This window comes from Propithecus coquereli, unplaced genomic scaffold (assembly GCF_000956105.1).
Source record: "Propithecus coquereli isolate 6110/MARCELLA unplaced genomic scaffold, Pcoq_1.0 Scaffold19, whole genome shotgun sequence".
Lineage (NCBI taxonomy): Eukaryota > Metazoa > Chordata > Mammalia > Primates > Indriidae > Propithecus > Propithecus coquereli.
The window spans coordinates 7,621,028-7,628,507 of NW_012143856.1; the positions used below are offsets into that span (position 1 = coordinate 7,621,028).

Here is a 7,480-nt window from a genome sequence, read left to right on the forward strand (position 1 = left end):
CACGGCCTATGCCCTCCTATCCTTTCTAGCTGTCACCTAGCATGACTGCTTTCTCCTCCTTTCCTCCCTATCCACCCACATGGGGTGCTATTAATAAAATGCCATTGTAAAGGTAATTCTTTACTTGTTAGCAGACAAGACAGAACAAAATTGCTATTGTATCATTTTTCTATCGGCAACAATGCTGATAGATTATTGGATATATGATTGAAATTTTTGGATACAATAAGCTGTGAATCGTTTGTAGCCTTAATACTGAGCCAAGTTCAGAAAATATCTTTCATAATATTCTAAATATGAATATGAACTGCTTACAGCCTTATTTTGGCATCCTTGCTATTTAACACAGTACAAGCTTATGGCACCCATTGACTATTAAACTATAGTCTTTTACTATTTATACTTTCTCACACTCACACTGCATATAGTATTGTTACCATACATTTTACAACTTTCTGTAAGAGTCTATTCAGTCACAATTGTTGGACACAGGTGTCAGCATGCCAGGATTTTAAGTATGGAAATTATAGACAAATGTTACCATACTTTCCAGACTATGTCCTTAAAATAGTATACATTTTTTATGAAACCCACAAAACCATATTCATAACTATGACACTTCTACCAGTACCCAAAACCATCAGCTATACCTTCTGGAGGGTTTTGTTCATTTTTCTTTTATTCAGAGTCATATTAAATTAGATACTCTGGCTGTTTCTGGTTAAATCTTCTTTCTAATATATATTTCTCTCATTGCTGTTAATTATGTATTATAAATTTCTTCTCCCAAAATAAAATCACTGTTTTTGTATGTTTTAGTATTTTTCCACTGCTTAACTTTAATATATAGATTTTTAGCATATATTAAAGTTGTACTAAAATTGTAATTATAACCTAGTTGTAACTGTCACTCTGCTTTCAATCTAGCTTTCTCTCGGGCAAATTCTCTACAACCACTATTCACCTCAGTTACCTACTTTGGTTTTCCAATACATTTGTAACTAGTGTATGCAAAAGCTGTTATTTTTATGGTATACAACAACAAAACTAATAACAAAAATCTATTACTATTATAGTAAAAGGACATTTGGAAATAAATATATTTCTTCTAGATAAAAGAACTAAATAAATGAACTAGAACATGCACAAAAATTATGTATCTGTTAAATATAAACATGGAAAATATGGAACCATTAATAAATAGAGATGATTAATGCCACTTTACCAGAATAATATTTTGGTATGGTTGAAAAAATAAAGAATACCTTTTGCTTCCTATTATTATTCATGTTAGGACTGTTCCCTTTATTACATGTTTATGGGTTAGAGGTACATTAAGATTTGCCTTTCCTTTATCTGAACTTTCATACCATGTTACCTAGCCATTGCTTAAGTGATAGCACTTTGTACTTTACAGTTACTTTCAAAGCTCTTCTTTTTCCTACCTTATTGTCATTTCTTTGAGGACAAGGCATATCTTGATTAAATTTGGTGGATTTCATTGAGCCTAGTGTGGTATTTTTGCCACAATATGTATTTACTTATAAATCAACTTTACATGATAAAATAATATTTCAAATCAGCAATGTAATGTTTATTTCACAGGATTAAACTTGTTCCCATAATCCTAGAATCTTGTTAGCTCTTTAAAACAAGGTTATTTTTAGTTAATAGCTTCTAAACTTTTAAAAATGAAAACGTAGAGAAAATCCAATGTCAAATATAAATTTTTTAAAAACTACTTCAGAGAAAGAAATCTCTTCATTTTGTGCCTTTAGCTAAAGGACTGAAGTAGAGTCTCTCTTTAGAGTCCATCGGAATGGACATCGGCAGTGGTCTTTGGACTTCATATTTACCACAGTTATTTTAAATAATATGATGTTATTTAACACCCAGGTGATATGAATAAACTGACATTGTCTTGGGAAAAATATATCTTCATGTATGTATTTGCATACAAACTGTCTTCACACTTCATAGAAGCATGTATTTTGTGTACCTTTATCAACTATTATTCAACTTTTTGGATATATAAAAGATACATCTCTCAATTTCTTAAAAGAATGTTAAAAGAGATGACAGTTGTTCCTTTAGAGCACACATACTACTTGAAGTATATTATTTCAGAAACATCTTCACCCTTTTGGAATAACTGAACTCAGGAAAAAAGTAACTCTCTACTCTGTCCAATATGGCTACATTTCATTTGGAGATTAATATATCCTGAATTGTTTCAACAAAGGATAATCACAGAAACCTAGAGTAAGACCTCAAAAATAGTGGGAAAAGTAGTGAACACATAATACGGAATACTCCAACACAAATCTTTCAAAGATTCTTTAAAGATGTCAAAGGCACATGTGATGAGATGCCTCTCTAAAAACATGAACTATTATCTGAAAGAGATGTAGTGGATACATTAAAAACAAAACACTAATATTATGTAGAAAACTGTAATCATAAATTTGCTATGTTTTTTTCTCAAGGATATATTTGCAATGGTTATATAAATGTACATTTTCACAATATGAAAAACACTACATAAAGACCAATTTCCCTACCTCAAACTTAAAAATATAAAATATGTCTAGAGACACTTAATGCCATATGTCAATATGTCAATAGTTCTTCATGAATCCTCTGCTTTGCAATCAATAGTTCTCCAACCATTAGTGAATATGCTCCATGACTCATCAGAAACAATATACAAAGTTAACAGGGATTACTCTTCCCCTCACCCTCCACACACACGTTGACACTAATGGAAGCTATGCCTCACATAGTGGAAGACAGATTCAAGATGGCACCAAGCCGAGAGGCAACTCTTCTTAAGGCTTTGTATACAATCCGTCCACCTCCCCCCAAAGAACCCACTTCATCCATCTTATATCTTTGGCATCCTTCAAGATAATAATAGTAAGCATACTTTATATGGTTAGAAAAGAACCACATTTTTTCGGCTTAACACTCACTGTGCATGGCAAAATGTACTTCAGTTATGAAAATATCTAAAAGGAATGTTTCTAGGACCTATGCCATTGTGCTTTGTTTACCAGTCAAATGCTTTCTCAAGAATGTTTTCGAATTATAAAGACGACGTCTCTGCGTATACAAATTCTTCAAAGCCCATAACATTACCACAGAAACGCATTTTACCTTTCCTAACATTCAAAACAATGCCTATTGTCTACTGGTAAAAAATCTTTTTTTCTCATGAATTCATTAATCTTTTATCAACATTTGGTCAGGAGTTTGTTTGGGTTTATCTGGTGTCGTATATTCTAAGGAAGGAAAGTTATCACAAAAGAAAACACATATTAAGCATTTGAAGATAATTACTATTTACTAAAAACTCTATTTTAAAATAAATTTTAGTGACTTGTTTGTGTTTGGTAACTACAGGACAATGATAAGTATAGTGTCTCTAAAATGCTTCTAAGTAACAATCATACTCTATTCTGGCCTTTGAGAGGTGTTAAGACTCATCCTTTAATTACAAGCCTTTTCTCTGCTATTACTACCTCACCATTAAATCTCTAAACTAAATAGTAGTTTTGAGGAAATAAAAATAGATGTTAGGTGGTATTTTTTCTCAAATATTGGTTACAATGGATAAGAAAGACAAGGTATTTCTATATATAATAAACAACTTTTATCTTGTATAAATAAAAGTCGATTTTATTGTTTTGACCAGCAAACTCTTTAAGCTTTCTCCTAGAATACCCTCTTCCTGCTTTATTCTAGAACAATATAAATATACCCAATATAAATATGATGTTAGCCACATTTGTTATATTAAGTTTTCTAATAGCCACAGTAAAAAAGTAAAAAGAAACAGGTGAGGTTATTCTAACAAGATAGTCTACTGAAACCCATTTATCCAAAATATTATCATTAAAACATATAATCAATATAAAAAATATTAATCAGATGTTTTACATTCTTTCCCTCGTAGAAAGTTTTCAAAATTCAGTAGTATTTTACACATGGAGCAAATCTCAATCCGGACTAGCCACATTTTAAGTGCTCAATAGCCGCATGTGGCTGGTAGCTACCGTACTGGACAGCACATTCTAGATTTCCAAAAACATGAACCTTTTTCGCCTAAAAGGTCAGACACTTTAAAATCTTCCTATGAATCATTCTCTATGATCTATAGTGCTGTTGGGATTTTATATTGAGCCAATCATTTAGTGAACACATTTCACTTCTGTCCTTTACTCCTGTGACCCTCATATCTAGCGCCCACCCTGATGCCTTTTTTCCTGGAGAGTAAAAAAATCCAATCACCTATTATTCTTTTAAGCAAGAGCTGAGATGCTCTCTTAATCTGTGCATCTTCTATCACCAAGCAGAAAGCCAGAAGGTATAGCAACGCTATTTATTCTGTTTCCATAAATAGCAATATCAAATACAGGCCTAATGTACAGGAACAGTGACAAATGCAAGGGCATTCTTTTTCTTTCTCTCTTTTTTTTTGCTTACAATGAAGATAGAAAATTTTATATAATAAAGTAACACACCCTTCCTCAATGAGAGATACAATTTTACCCTCTTTTTCCCCTAGGAAAAATTTTGGAATAGTCTGTTCTTGTTCTGGAACAAAACCCAGTGTTTCATTTCATAGGAATTCTGTGCCCAGAGGAAGAACAGAATGTTGGGATCAAAATCTAATGAATTCAACTTGGAGTCTAATTTTGCCTCAAATGTGGAAAAGTAAACATAGGCAATAATATCTCAAATCATATAACACTTCGGTTTCTCTTTTGGCATGACTGCATAGAATATACTTGATGTGTATCTACACACAAATTTGTTCTTAGCTGCATGAGGAAAAAATTAAACTAGGTACATGTGAGGTTTCTCTGAGTCTCTCAGTAATAATAAAACCTCATTATTATGTCTTAAGTGACACTATAATTATAGAGGGATGAAGAGGTTTTCTGGTGCTAACCCAACCTGTTCTTTAAAACACAAAAGGCAACTTTTGTAGTGAAGAAACCCCCCATTAAACAAATAAAATTAAAAACTATGCCTACATTTTGAAAGAAAACCTAACAACACAGAAATCAAAAAAAAACAATGTAACCCCCATACAAATACACAAAACAGATGAAAATTGGAACACTGTAGGTTTCCTAAAAAAACAGTTTTAAGCAGTAGTTGTCATCAACTTTAAGAAAGCAAAGATACAAGTTACAGCAATGTTCTTTCAAAGGCTACAAAATAACTTATTCAGTGTCTCTATCTATAACTCTACATCAAAGACTTTCTAAGTATTGAACTAAATATTCTTAGGATGAATTTTACAGTCGTTCAACTTTCATTTTTTTGTCTGGGTGATAATATTTTATCTAAACAGCAAGACAAGGAGAAACACCAACGCTCTTAGGAGCCCACATAGAGAGAACTGTGGAGTGGATCACTTATGCTGGTATAGAATAGTTATATACTAAATGCCCTGTATGTGTAAACAAACACTGTGTTCAAACCCAGGAGGGAAGAACACAGTGTCCACTGGTGTAGCATTTCAAGGCATGTTGCAGAGGGCCCGCAAATCTAAAAGCATTAATTATGATCTCTCTCTTGGTGTATTAATTTGTTGAAGAAATTTCTCAGAGTATGGCAGTTCACCATCCATTTACTCTCGCTTGTGCCTGGGCTGGTGGGCAAACAGGGTAAAGACAGTGGCCATGACCTTTCTGGCAGCTTCTTAACTCAATTTTAATCCTGGGGAGGTAGACTTCAAGGAAGTACACCACAGAATCCAGCAGCCGCATATTCTCCGGGCCCCAGAGAGAGTTAAGAACACAATCACTCTTGTAGCAACACCCCTGTAGTTGTAAAGTGCTGTGAGAGGTGAAGGCATAAGCTCCACCATATACCTGCTCGTGTTACAGGCTCTGGAATCAAAGTATTCTCACATGACACATTACTACCAATAACAGATTCCGGCTCCGTTTAAAAAAAAAAAAAAAGTGGTGTGTAAGGGGGGGAGCTACATATTTGTCCTGCTTTTGTCTAAAAACCAGAACCCAAGTACTAACTACTTTTCATTCTTTTCAATCTTTCATGAAAGCAATTCAATCAACCAACTGCGGCTCCACCCAGAGAGCTTCTATACTTACTTTTCTTACAGTTTTTGAGTGACGCACTACAAAACGATGAAGAAAAAAAAAAAAACCAAGAAGAAGAAGAAGAAACCCTCTCATGCAGGGCGTCTTCCGCCCTGTAAACTTGGCAAAAGGCAAACTGGACTGAAATACAGCACTCTCCATATAAGGCAGCCCAGCTAAACATGTCATGCGTAATTTATGGGTAGCAGACAGAGAATTAACCTTTGCATGCACATATTCGGCCCAGATGAAACCCGGGCAGGATGGCAGCCCCGGGGAGAGGGATGCGGGAGCCGCCCGGAGGATCCGCGCGCCGCCCGCTCGGGATGGGCTCGCACCTTCCCCCGACAAAGGTCATTAAGTTGTGAGTACACTTCCACGCACCTGTTTCTCTTCTCTCCCCCTCCTCCTTTCTCGGTCTCTCCAGGCTGCCAAGCCGTAAGCCGGCTGAGCCTGACAGTGTCCGCAGCGCCCGAGGCGGGGACCGGCCGCCGGAGCCGCGCCGCAGCCGCAGCCTCGCTCCCCCGGAGCGCGAGGCGGAGCGAGAGAGCAGCCCTCGGCCGCGGGGAGCCACCCCCGCCCGGCGCGGCGGCCGGCGAGCCCCTCCCGTCGCTCCCTCCTCCAGCCACGGGCAGTCCCGAAAGAGTCCGAACAATGAGGAGCGGCGGAGCAGCGGCAGGAAACTGTGAAAACGCAAACTTACCTCTCACATTTTTTTCAGAGGCGGCCCGACTGTCGACCGAGGGCCCAAGGCATTGTGGGAGTCATGATTCCAAGATGCCCGCGATGGAAAATGGAACTTGTCAGCTCCTCGTCACGGGAGCATGGTGAGCGCCACAACTCATTCAGCTGCAGTGAAAAGACTGTTGCATGTCGCTGTGCAGCCTCTTATCGCCGAGGTCTGGTTTCCGCTGCTGCTGCGCGGCCCCTCCCCCGCCCGCCCAGCCCCACCAGGAAGCCCGGGGCGGACTCGTCGAGCTCCAGAACGCACGCGGCAAAGAAAAAACGCTCTTCAACTTTCCGCCGGCGCCCTCCCGCTCTTACCCCGGCCGCACGGTCGCCCCTCAGCCGAACAAAGTCTGCAAGGGCTGGTCATCGCCGCTCGCCCGTCGGCGCCGAGAGCAAATGGAAGCCAGAGCCGGCGCTGGCGCCGTGTATCCCCTCAAGCTCCCGTTGGTATCTTCCATCTTATGCGTCCAACATTATAACCTCGCAGCTATAGTGCAGATGGGACGCAGCCCGCTACTTACTGCTCCTCCGGACTGTCGGCGCCCCAATAGGTCCGTTTTGAAAGAGGCCCTTGGATGGAGCTTTGCGAGGAAACCGGCAAGGGTAGACTGAAGGTTAGAATCAGATTAGACTAA

The 7,480-nt window shown here is 38.2% G+C and overlaps 1 protein-coding gene across 1 annotated transcript in view; it reads right to left on the minus strand.

Annotated features, from left to right (window-relative positions):
- MBNL1 (muscleblind-like splicing regulator 1) overlaps positions 1–7,032 on the minus strand; it is a 239,121-nt gene extending 232,089 nt beyond the window's left edge. The window contains exon 1 of the mRNA XM_012642907.1: positions 6,820–7,032. The gene's annotated coding sequence lies outside the window, so the exon portion shown is untranslated. The remainder of the gene's footprint in view (positions 1–6,819) is intronic.
- Positions 7,033–7,480: the final 448 nt, after the last annotated feature.